This window comes from Canis lupus, chromosome X (genome assembly GCF_011100685.1).
Source record: "Canis lupus familiaris isolate Mischka breed German Shepherd chromosome X, alternate assembly UU_Cfam_GSD_1.0, whole genome shotgun sequence".
Taxonomy (NCBI): Eukaryota; Metazoa; Chordata; class Mammalia; order Carnivora; family Canidae; genus Canis; species Canis lupus.
Genome location: NC_049260.1, coordinates 56,602,981 through 56,616,572, shown reverse-complemented (window position 1 = coordinate 56,616,572; position 13,592 = coordinate 56,602,981). Strand labels below are relative to the sequence as shown.

General features: G+C 43.1%; 1 protein-coding gene across 3 annotated transcripts in view; it reads left to right on the top strand.

The window, feature by feature from the left end:
• The window catches only part of HDAC8 (histone deacetylase 8), a 217,577-nt gene that overhangs the window by 172,893 nt on the left and 31,092 nt on the right, over positions 1-13,592 (top strand). The window lies entirely within an intron of this gene.

Here is a 13,592-nt window from a genome sequence, read left to right as displayed (position 1 = left end):
AAGGGACCCAACAGCCCCAAGTTACAGTTTTTGTAATCAAAGTGAAACCCCCTCCATTGGTCTGGCCTCTAGAACTTTTCACAAAATTTTTTCCATTGATCCTCATAAACAGCCCTTTAAAGCTGGCAGGGCAAATATTTGTGTTCCCATTTTACCAATGTGGAGACTGAGCCTTGAGGGGTTAAGTGATTCCAAGTGGTTCCAATGATTGGAAACCAAACTCCCAATCACATTGCTGGGAGCTTTTCTACTGCCCAGAGCTGCCTGCGGCTGAGCCAGCCTTTCCTTCATATTGGGGTGGATGTGAGTAGAGGCAGCTCACTCATTCATGGGACATCTGACTGAGGTTAAGCACGCAGTCTATAGGCTCCTTGTACTGTTCACAGCACAGTCGCCTTAAGAATGACCTCCAGATGTTTGCCATGTTAGCACCAAACTAGCACAGTAGATAGAGTGATAAAGACCAATCTCAGGAAGCAAATACCCCTCCAAGATATAAGTCATTTACTCCCTTCTTTCCAGCAGGATCAGGTTCAACCTGCATAAATCTATTTTAGTGTATTTTAATTGCTTGTAAACTAAGTTTCCTGGATATGCCACTGACCATGAATAATTAGAATCATTTCAATGACTGGGTTTTTGAAAGTGAATGGGAGGGAGACAAAAAGGGGCTGCTTAGAAGGGAGAGTCATTTGTTAAAAGGCTGAGTGGGAGCATTGTCTCAGCCTTCTCCAGTTTTGTATTTTTCATGATGTCACGAGAGCCGCCTGTTTTTCAGCTACTCTGGCTGCCCTTCGTTTTTTATGCATCTCTCAAGTCAAGTAATGCCAGCTGCTGACGACTGGGCCCAAGTGGCTACATGTCAGAGTCATTCATTCACTCAGCAAAGATGTATGGAGCACCTACTATGTACCAGGCCCATACCACATTTCAAGGATGAAGAAAAGAATAAAGCCCAGTTCCCAACCTTAAGGAGAACACTGCCCAGAGTGGGAAACAGGCATATAAACAAACAATTACACTCCAATGTGATAAGTGCCAGAATAGAGAAGTTCACAATGAGCTGTGGGAATCCAGAGGGGGAACTTGCTCCATCTGGAGGAGTTGGGGCTTGTACAAGAGAGAAGCAACATTTAGCAAGGGCTGAAGGGAAGCAGAAGAGTCAATCAGATAAAGAGGAGTGGGAAGAGTGGCTACAGTTCAGTGTGGCTACAGTGTAGGGATTATGGCGTGGACCATGGTATAAGACTTGAGAAGTCAGTTGGATCAGACTGTAAAGGCCTTTGTATGTCCTGCTTTTAGAGTTTGGACTTGGCCCTACAGTCAGTGGGGAGCCAATCACAGTTTTTTTTTTAATATTTTATTTATTTATTCATGATAGACACACACACAGAGAGAGAGAGAGAGAGAGAGAGAGAGAGAGAGAGGCAGAGAGACACAGGCAGAGGGAGAAGCAGGCTCCACTCAGGGAGCCTGACGTGGGACTCAGCCCAGGGTCTCCAGGATCAGGCCCCAGGCTGCAGGAGGTGCTAAACCACTGAGCCATCCAGGGATCCCCGCAACCAGTTTTTTAGGTAAGGGGAATGACATGATCAGATCTGAATTTCTGACAGAAAACTTAAGGAGGGCGGGGAGACCAAGAAATCAGTTAGAGGCTGACTCAGAGAGCACTTCTTTGCTTTGTCTTCCCCTCTGTACTTCAGGAGCTCCTTGCCTGCACATCTATCATGGCACTTACCACAAAGCATTAGAATTAGAGTTTCCACAGCTGTCTCCCCATCTACTCCTTGAGGGCAGAAGCTGGGTCTCATTCATCTCTTTGTGCCCAGAACCTGGTACGCAGGAGTGCTCAGGATATGTTGGTATCAAGTGAATGAGAAAACAAATGAATCAATCAGTTCTAAGCAAATACAACCCTGATTTGCTCCCAAGTAACCACTCTGATGGATATATCAGAGACAAATCCTACTCTGATGTATCAAGTCCATCCATGACTTTTCCACTGATTCTGCCAAGCCCATCAGTCTATCATTCTCATCACAAAGAGAAGATGTGCTTACAGAGAAGACAAGAAAGTTGCCTACAGAGCTGTGCTGGTGCTGGTTATGACCCAGTACTCTGTTCTTTCTCATAAATTAATTTGTGATGACTTTTCTAAAATATATCTTCATTCTTCTTCCTCTGCCTTTCTTACCTTCTCTCCCCTCCTATTTAAATCTTACTCATCTTTCAAGGCCAATTCAGTTTCCAATCTCCCCCATGAAATCTTATCCATTACCCATCCCCTACACTCAGAATTAAGAATTCCTACTCGAGTTTCCATAGCTCTAGAGAAATGATTCACCTCTAACTCTCATCTTCTTGTAGTTACTCCTTTAGATGTCTGCCTTCTCTACTAGACTGTAAGCTCCTCAAGGCCAGGGATTGTCTGCTTCATCATTGTCTTCCCAGCACCTCCCACCCTGCATCCTACCCAAACACATAACCAGTGAGTGTTTTCAAACAGTAACCAAAACATATTGCTAGTTATCCAGCTGCCCCCTGAGAAAAACTCTGTCTTCTTGCACATGGTTAGACATGGGTTTTTTCTTTCACCTGACAAATGGAGAGGGGAAAAAATCATTACTCATCAAACAATGAGAATGTCTCATAAAAATGAGATCCCCTAATCTCTATCCCTGAATCCCATATCACCTTAGGTATTTTGAAAGCACAAAATCCTGTGCCTCTAAACTAAGTACAAGCAGACTGACCCATTGACGGTCGTAAGTTCAAACCTTTTTGCTGAGGAACTTACTATATGATGGAACTCACCTATGGTGCTGAGTGAACAAAAAGAGAAGATGAACGTTCTCTTTGGAAAGACTAGTACTGTATTTGCTCCACTTGGAATGCATTAAGCATCACATGCCAAGAATTCAAGTTTTCCAGGTAGAAATGTCCAGCAGACAGTTATAAATGCAAGCCAGAGCCTGGGGATAAATAATGAACCCATGGATGTAGGATCTCCTGCATATAAGTGATTAAAGCAACAGCAAGAAGTGTAAACTCTTGCAGAGAGAGGGGAAAAAGCTGAGAGCAAAACCCAAGGCACCTGTTAAGAGACAAGTGAAGGAAGATGACCCAGGGAAGGAGACTGAGAAGGAAGAGTGGTGGTGATAAAAAAGAAGATAATGCCACAAATGAGGGGGGTAGTTGATGACATGTGCTGGAAAGAGATCAAATAGGATAAGTGATAACTGAAAAGAAGACAATAGGTTGGCAATTAGGAGGTCACTCTTGGTCTCCTAAAGCAGGTATAGCAAATATAGGACACATATGACTACATCTCCCCAGCCCCCACACTGACACCATGTACCCCCATGAATTACATGACAAAGTGATTGTGGAATTTTCTTGATGAACCTAGACACAGCCTCAGAACCCTTCCCAACACAGTACCCCAAGCAGCTACTACCTATCAATCAGAGTTGCCAACAAGCTGAAATCTCTTTGTCATCCTTTTTCTATAAAACATTTCAGTGGAGATGTGAGGAAGAAGACAGACAGCTGTAGACTAAAGTGTCTGAGAAATGAAGTGGTCCAGGTGGTGAAAAAGAGAGAAATTTGAATAAGTTCAGGAATGAAAGTATAGACAGAGGGCAGTTGCTTGGAGTAGTATAAAGATCAAGCCAAGGGAGCATTTACCAATCTGCCAGTAGAATCCATTTTCAAGGTCATCTTAATACTTGTCCAGCAGCCAGCCAGGTAAAGCAATATCTCTATACTCTCCCCTCTTCCATTCCCACCTTTGGCTTAAGGAAAAGTTGATGTAAAAAAAAAGCTTCATGTGTAGGCTTGTTTCCAAAATACTCATTTAATTAACAGAGACATATGGTATAACTAAAGTTGGCCCTGCACATATTTCTGAAGGAGGAATTCTCTCTAATAGTGGAAATGTGAGGACCAGCAGTGATGTGGGGAAGGTATTAGTCTTGGCCAGACCCTTTCCCAAACCCCTGAAACTACCCTAGTCAAGTGGCAGCCACCCATCCTTGTCTCTTCTGCCACCTCCTCTGTACCTCTTTCCTTCCCTCAACAATGTACTCCATATTCATCTCTTCTCCTTTCTGTCACCTTTGTCCCCCTGCCTTTCTTGTTCAATCCCACCACTTCCAATTCCTCATTCCCTTCTCCTCTCTTCCATTTAATTTTTTAATCCCTTTCATTTGGGGGTATCCTTCTCTTCTTGATCTCTCTGCCCTCTTCCTGATTTCAGGGTTTGTAGATACAGAATAAGCTCTTTGGAACTCACCCTCATGCAGTCTCAAGGGGCATTTTTAAAGAAATCTAATTTTGCTACTGTCCACTACATGCAGAACTCCTGTTTCTTTACACAGTTGATAAAACACAATAAAATAATATTATGATCTAGCATTAAATAACATTTACTGAGCATTCACTATGCTCCAGGCACTGTTCTAAGTGCTTTACATGAATTAATTCATTTATTGTCACAACAACTCTGTAAGGTACATTCTGTTATTGTCCCCATTTTACAAATAAAGGCAAGACACAACAGTCAGGTAACTTATCTAAGGCCATACAGCTAGTAAACGGTGGAGCAAAAATTTAGGGCTCATCCCGTAATACTCCAGAAAGCTCACTTTTTTAACCATGCTGATTGCTTCATGGTGTAATGGAAAGCCCAACTGGGCTGGAAGTCCAAAGCCATGGTTAAAGTTTGTATCTGTTACTCAGCACCTAATAGAACACACACAAACACAAACACACATATACACATAACCACATAACACACACAAATTACTGTGGATTGACCTTAGTGAATAAATAATACACTAAAGGGTCATATATATGTGTTCATGAAGCCTATAAGTACTTTAGGTAGTGAAATAAGGCTAGTTAACACTGGACATATGCTTTGTTTAAACAGAATTGGTGTTCAAATAAGCTAACATTCCCCCGGTTTACCTGATTATTTTGCTTAATAAACGTTTTCTATACCAATAGTTAAAATGCCATTAAAACATCTGAATAATAAAACTATTTCCATGGCGTATTCATTCATTCACTCATTCATTCAAACATTTTTGGGCACTGGAGCCTCACCATAAAACAGTTCTTTTTTTTTAAGATTTTATTTATTCGTAAAAAAAAAAAAAGATTTTATTTATTCGTGAGAGACACGGGGAGAGGGAGAGAAGGAGGCAGAGACACAGGCAGAGGGAGGAGCAGGATCCATGAAGGGAGCCCGATGTAAGACTCAATCCTGGGTCTCCAGGATCACGCCCTGGGCTGAAGGCGGCACTAAGCAGCTGAGCCACCCGGGCTGCCCCCATTAAAAAAGTTCTTAAGTGCTAACTCTGTGTCCAAGGGATGAATGCAGATGGAATACAGATGTAGTCTAGATGGGATGCTTGGTTTCCATCCTCATGTCCACCGTGGTAACGTCTTATCTCCAACAGCCGTATCTTCCTAACCTCTCTTGGTTATACACTGAACACTCCTAATTCCCCATTCCCCTGTCTACAAGCAATTGCCTTTGATGTGCTGCTTCCTGCCAGTTCAGTCCAACAGCTGATGGGGTTATTATTTTTGTTTGTTTGTGTTATAAAGCCATGGCAATAAAATGTACCCCTAATAATACCACTGCAATTTTATGTTCTTAAAATGTACCATAAATGATATATATAATAACTGAATTTCCTGTAAACAGAATTTTTTTCTGGGGAAAGGAGAACTTTTTTGTTTCCATCATGGTTGGGCCAAGGCTCTTTGATGGAGTAATTGGCGATATAGGAAAGGCTGAGAAGCATCATACAAGACCATATTATGGTTCAAAGCACTGGTGCTATGTTATTCTGGTTGTGATGAGTTCTGTTCACAGAGTAATTCAGGACAAGAAATGCTCTTCCTGGTTAGGTCCCACGTCACAGTCACCAGCCAACTTCCCCAGCTGAAAGCAGAGTAAAGTCTCAGGGATCTATAAGAGGGATTGGCACAGGGGGTCCTGGTCGTCTCAGTCAGTTAAGTGTCTGCTTTCTGCTCAGGTCATGATCCCAGGGTCCTAGGATCAAGCCCCGCATTGCATAGGGCTCCCTGCTTGGGTAGAGTCGGCTTCTCCCCCCTGCCCCTCCCCCTTGCTTGTGTGCTCTCTGGTGCGCTGTCTCTCTCTCTCTCTCTCTCTCTCTCTCTCTCTCTCTCTCTCTCTCTCTCTCTCTCTCATAAATAAATAAATAAATAAATAAATAAATAAATAAATAAATAAAATCTTTAAAAAGAAAAACAGGAATTGGCACAGACCTTAGGCTTACCCTAGTGGAATCAAGTCTAATTTTTAGGAAAAGGCAAACCTTGAGTTAACAATGAAAAATTTTAGAGGGGCTTGGAGTATCATAAAAAGAGGGCTGGCTAGAAGCAGTATAACTGTTTCCCCTAACGACTAGGAGAAAGGAATACTGGTTTAACCATGGGAGAGTATTCCTTTAAGCATCTTCCTCATCCCTAAGACTGTGAGATTTCACTTTACTGTTCTCTTTCTTCCTCTCTAGCTGTTCTTTTCTTGCCTATTCATTGGATCTTTTTATCCCCCTACCACGTTAGTCCTCAGCCATGACCTCACTTCCATACACCATCATCATATCTTCAGCTGCCTGCTAGGCATAGTGATCCAGATTCCCTCTTGTAATCTCAAACCCAACTAAACCCAATCACATCGCCTTCCCCTAGCCATACTAGCTCTTTATGCTAATTTACCCCAGCTCTGTCAGTGGCACAGGAATTCTCCAGCTCAGCCAGACTCAAAACCTGGGAGTCAACTTTGACTTCTCCATTGTCTCCTTTCCTCCCCAGCCAATCAATTACAAAAGTCCTGGTGATGACAAATACCCACCATTTGCTTCTACGTGGATTGAACTGGAGGGTATTATGCTGAGTGAAATAAGTCAATCAGAGAAGGACAAACATTATATGGTCTCATTCATTTGGGGAATATAAAAAATAGTGAAAGGGAATAAAGGGGAAAGGAGAAAAAATGAGTGGGAAATATCAGAAAGGGAGACAGAACATGAGAGACTCCTAACTCTGGGAAACGAACAAGGGGTGGTAGAAAGGGAGGTGGGCAGGGGGTGGGGGTGACTGGGTGACAAGCACTGAGGGAGGCAGTTGATGGGATAAGCACTGGGTGTTATGCTATATGTTGGCAAATTGAACACCAATAAAAAAAAAGTTCTGGTGAGTCTACCTTTACAATGTCTCTTTCCCATTCTCTCCATCTCCACAACAATCACCCTTGTTCAAGCCCTTGTTATCTCTCCCTTGAACTATTGCAAAAGCTACCACACTGGTCACCCAGCCTTTCTATGCTTGCTCCCAGGTTTCCTAAGGCACAGATCTAATCCTGAGGCTGCCCCAGTGCCTGTTACAGCAAGTCCTGTCTCCTCAACCTGGGATTCAGGCCTCTCATGCTCTCCTTTGCCAACTTCAGCTAACCCACAATCCTTGCTGGTCCCCAGATTTGTCCAGCAGTCTCTTGCTTCCACTGACTACCTCCCAGCCCATCCCATTCCTGCCAGTTTGCAATCACCCTTTCAAGACCCTAATTCTCAAAAAAAAAAAAAAAAAAAGACCCTAATTCTCTCTACTGGATGCAAATTTTCTTGGAATCCCAAACACATTTTATCTTCTTCATTCAACAAACATGAATTGAGCACCTGTTATTTTCCAGGCCCTATGCTAGGAGTTATAGGTAAGATAAATATGAATAAAACAGTATTCTTCCCTTGTGGAGCTCTGGGGCCAGAAAGACAAACATAACTAACTCTAAATCCCTATCAGGCTGCCTCCGACTCCTATCCTATGGGCCCTTCTCTTCAGCCTATAAATATACTTAAGACCTTCTCATCTTAAATCATCCACCTTACCCCAGCCCTACCCCATGTCAAACTCTTAAAATAAAAAGTATATTCATACCATCATTCTCATCTCCACTTCCTCCTGTTCTGACTCTCCAGTCCACTCCAGTCAGGCCTTGTCCACACCCTCCACTGACTTGACTACAGCAAAGTTCTGCTTCCCATGGACAATTCAGAAGACTGCCTTCCTTTTACTTAATATCTCTGTAATATCTCAAATTGTCGCCAGAACTGTTCCCACTCCCTCTGTCCACCTCTGAAGTATTGGCTGTTCTCCATGATTCTTTCTTTGTTTCTCTTCCCTTCTCTCTCTGCAGTAAGCCTCTCCTGCCAGCCAAGGCAATTCTATTTGTCGGCAATTCTCATCCAATTTGTTTGTCACTAACAACCCCCAAATCTCTAAAATGTATCCTGTATCATAGGCCCAACCTGTCCCCTAAATACCAGAGCACTATATCATTAGAATCCTGACCCTCAAAATGCTTCCTGCTGAACTCCCCATATACATATATACCTTACCACAAGCCCTTGTCCTCTGCCTGTACTCCTCATCTCATTAATGCACTTCTTACAAAGTCAAGAAATCCTTGACTCTCTCTTCTTTCTTACTTTCCACATCTAATTTATTGTTCAGTCCTATTGATGATATTTTTTCAGTTTTTCAATCTCTCCATTCCTCCCACAACTGTTATGGTTCATGCCCAGATACCACTCATCATGGCTCTATACCAGCCTTCTCACTGGTCTCCCTACTTGCATTTCTCCCCTCAAATGCTGTTCCATTCTCCACCCTGTAGCCAATGAGTCTTCTAAAGGAAACAGGTGACCTATCCATTCCCTCATTTGTAAACTCCCTCAGGTTTTCATTTCCTTATCCCACAAATAGTTATTTACCAACTACTAGGCACAAGCACTGCTTTGGGAACTGGCAATACAGCAGGGAGCAAAACAATGTTCTGCCCTCATGAACCTTCTAGTCTAGAATAAGGCCAAATGCCTGAGTGCGGGGAGTGGGCAACACCTACTGTGAAACTCATGCCTGCCTTCCCAGACTCATGTCCTAATTCTCCTTATGCCCTACCCTCAAGCCATATCAGATTAATTTCAATGCCTAAAATGTTCTATTCTGTTCCATGCTCCTTGCCTTTGCCCAGGCTCTCTTGAGAATGCCTCCCTCCCAACCACCATACCCTATTTGCAGACTACGCCCCCCTACACAATCATTTTCCTGAGGTAATTTATTTTATTTTTTTTTAATATTTTTTTTATTTTTTTATTTTTATTTTTTAATTTATTTATGATAGTCACAGAGAGAGAGAGAGAGAGGCAGAGACACAGGCAGAGGGAGAAGCAGGCTCCATGCACCGGGAGCCTGATGTGGGATTCGATCCCGGGTCTCCAGGATCGCGCCCTGGGCCAAAGGCAGGCGCCAAACCGCTGCGCCACCCAGGGATCCCTCCTGAGGTCATTTAAAGGCTTCCTATAGGTAGTGCTGATCTCCAGAATGACCTGGGTTCAAACCTCAGCACTACACATGCTGTGTGACCTCTGTCAAGTTATCTGACTATTCTGCACTTCAAATCTTCATCTTAAAATGGAAATAATTATAGTACCCCCATATGGGTTGGTTGTGAGAACTAAGTTAGTCAGTCTATAAAAAGTGATGAGACACTTTAGGTGCCTGATACATATAAGCCTTTAATAAATGTTTTTCTTACTTTTATCTTTAGTCTTATCGTTGTACCTCTCATCACACTATTCTATAATAACTCTTCCTACTAAACACGTCTTACTGTCTTTGTAACCCATGAACTTACTTGGTCAAGCATATAGTAGGAAGAAAGAAGGATAAAAGGATTGGCAGCTCCAGGTCTATGGCTTGGTTTCCTGTGACCAAATTGAATTATGAGGGAATAAAAGCAAATTTAAGACTTCTTCTAAATATCTTCTTGACTGAATATCTAAGTGTATATATACTGTTTGCATTGCATGAGCAATAGCTAGAAAGGAGTGATGAAGAAAAGTGCTTTGAGCTGGGCTGACCTGAATGAGAACTGAGCTATTTCATTTTTTTATTAATTGACTTTTGAGTCCAGAAAGGATCAACTACCCTACAGTCGCCATTACCTTCAGTTCCCATACCTCACCCCCACTTCATACTTTCCATTTGCCTCCTTCCTACTACTGTGTTCCCCTCAAAAAAGTATAAACTGAAACTCAAAAAGCAAAAGGAGTGCTGAGGGAAAAGGGGAAGCAGTGGAGAAAGGTTAGCACTTCCCTCCTTCCTTTGCTGAGATCAAAGTCAGCATTCTGACTGGAAGGCCAGCTGGCCTCTTTTATCCCCGCTCCACCTGTCTGGGAATGGGACTGCTGCCTGCCCATTTCCTTTCCTCTTCAGGGCTGCAGGGCAGTTTCAGGGTGGGGCCTCAAGCTATTTCTAGTGCTGGCCAAATCCCTCCACCCCACTATCTCCTTTGCCTTATGCGATCAGATTTCCTTTCTACCTCTCCGGTAACAAGTGGCGGGAGCATAGGGCAGGAAACGGTGAGAGAAGTCAGTTTCTCCACAGGCCCTAGGTGGAGCTAACCGTTTAAGCAAGTGGAGAGGACGCTGGGGCTACTGGGCTTTGTCTAGCAGGAGGAACAGATTCTTCTTTCTGCATAGCCACCCCGAGTAGTTGGCCCCAAATCCCCCAGGGTATGGGTGAGGCACCAGTTAGGTAAGGGCCTCTTGCCTCAGGAAAAGGGAATTCACATTGACTGAAGTCCTACTATGTTCTGGGCCCTGTGCTAGGCCCTTTTGTTTATATCATCTCAGTGGTTTCTAACAACCCAGCCAGGTCAGCATTTATTATCATTCCTCTGGTAGCAATGACAAAAGAGAGATTAAGCAGCTCGCCTGAGGCACATGACTAAATCCTGATAGAACATCCAGCTCTGTCTGACTCTAAAGCCAGTGCTCTTTCCACCTCATCATGCTGCCTCAAGAGTCCAGAAAAGCTGTTAATACCATGAGTTGGCTCTTTGCATTATTCCACAGAATTAACTGAACAGCTAGCTAAATCTTTTGTGAATGAATTTCATTTAACATAACTTTAAAATAAAGGTCTAAGGGGAACCTTTGATGACTTGAGTTCAATTCTACAAAGAATGTATGACAGAAGTTTCTGCCTTTGCAGAGTTCAAACTCTAGTAGAAAAGGGTTAACGAGTGCCAAAATAAAAGCATGATATAACACAGAAACAGAGAAATGCCATGAGAGAGACAGAGGGGGATATAGGGCAACACCTTTGCCTTAGATATAGCCTCTCCCTTCCAGGTGCCCATCCCTTCCCTTGGCCCCAAACAAAGCCTCCTAAGTCTGGGACCAGCCAGCTGCCATGTTGAACTTGATCACAAAACAGAGACTTTCTTAAATCATCAATGTCCCCTAGCTAAGAATAATGCCAATAAGCAGGACCTGGGCATAATATTTCATTGGCAAAGGTGGAGAGATGTCTAAGAACCCAGGCTTGGTTATTACCTGCAACCAGCCTGCCTCAGCAAAGAATGGGTAAATAATGGGTTAGTTAAAGCCAGGTGCTAATGCAGCCAGATCAAGAGCCTTAATCCCAGTCAAACTGAGTTCTGTTACATAGGAGTCAGTTCTGGCCCCAGCTGACCATCTTGCAACTGTGTGCTCTTAGTTAAAGAAGGAACTAAAGCAGTAGAGTATGGGTAACCACATTGTAGGCATTCACAGTGCAGGCATATTGTTTCAAACACTCAGCCCTAAACAGACCGCTCACAACATGTCTTGGTGACGGAGGATCAACAGTGTTCCTCTGCCTTCATAGATGGAAGCAGAACATTCTCCCCTCCTATACAGGGAGGCATCCTGCCTCTGATTTTTTTTTTAAAGATTTATTTATTCATGAGCGACACAGAGAGAGAGGCAGAGACATAGGCAGAGGGAGAAGTAGGCTCCTTAATAGGGAGCCCAAAGTGGAACTCAATCCGGGATCCGAGGATCATGCCCTGATCCGAAGGCAGAAGCTCAACCGCTGAGCCACCCAGGCGTCCCCTGCCTCTGATTTTTATAGCACTTTGATGCTAGGGATTTGAGTCCTCTCACAGAGTGGCTACTGCATTGCATCTGTCTTTCTTCTATTGCTCTCTCTAAACCCGTCTTTCCATACCCGTGAAATGAGTGTACTACTTGACACCCCTTGGAGGAAAAGAGGTCGCCTAAGGAGAGAGGGCAACACCTGTTTGAAACCTTCTTTTCCAGAGCCAAGCCCACGAGATCCTCGAACTTGGACTGAGGGGCCCTCCTTAACTAAAAATACAAACTTCTCAAGTTTCTTTGATCATAATAGGAGGTTAGTTTCTGAATGTATCCCCCAGGTAACCCCTCTTGTGTTTTCCATATATGGGTTTGGTGAAGATGATCTCCACTCAAGGCTTCTTCTATCTCCAGAACTCAGAGCTTCAGGCATCAGAACATAATTACTCCAGCAGGAAGGCCCCTCTTTCCTTTCCATGTCCATCCATTTTTAAAAAGGCATTATAATTAACATTGAGAGAGTCTTGGACATTTTCCTTAAAATTAAGTGTGTAGAGTTTTCCATCATGGATGTGCAAAAGCCATCTACCCATCAAATTACCCGTGAATTCCATAAAGATACTCTTAGAATCCTTAGAGATCTTCCACAACCTCTCCCATGGTGCCAGACATACTTCCAGACTCTGAACAAGGATAATTTCGTGGCAAATGCAATAACCCTGGGCTTCTCTCAAATTCATGACACATATCCAGATCCCTTTTTTCATGCACTGTCTACCATTTTTCCCATGGAATTTGAATCCCCCTGTTTTATTTACTGCCTAACAGTATCACTATTGAAAGCATGTAATGTTAAGGACCATATGCTCTCTCTCCAGAGACTATGCACAAATACTATTTCTGTTAAAAACTACACTGAAATAGTAGTTTTGCATACTTCTCATTCAAAGACTTATCCCAATTGAATGATTCCCTTTGTCGTGGAGTGTTTTTCCCCAAGCGGGCCCTAATAGAGAAGCTGAATCAGATATTGTGACTTACCAGAAGTCACAAGGAATCATCTAGTGAGCTAGAAATAGAATCCAAAAACCTTTATTTTGATTCCCTGAATTTAAAAACAAATAAACTCTACTACAGAGAAAGAAAAATTGGAGAAACTACACTTGCTTGACATTCCTGGGTCAGGGAATTCAAGGCAACCAAAACTAACAGGCAACTGCCATAGTCTGTGAGGATTAGGATGTGAATAAGACATAAATGCTGCCTGCCCTCAAGGAGCTGACATTCCAGTGCAGGGAGATCAGGTCACTTTTGAAAAACCTCTATCCAATGCAAAATGTGCTTATGAAGACTTAGTGGATCCCAGAGGAGATCATGCCCATCTTCATAGTCTCCTCAGCAACCAGCACAGTGACCCACATGTGATATGCAGGCAAGCACTATTTGTTGAACAAGGGCCAAAAAAAAGGTACCAACAGAACATTCTGGGAGTTGTTAGAAAATAAGGGACAGCTTTGTGAAGGAGGTGACATTTGAGCTGTGCCTAGAAGGATGGGGAGGTTTTACACAAGCAGCAGGAATTGGGGGGGGGGAGTGCCTTTGCAGCCCAAACAAAGAGCAATGGCAAAGATCCTA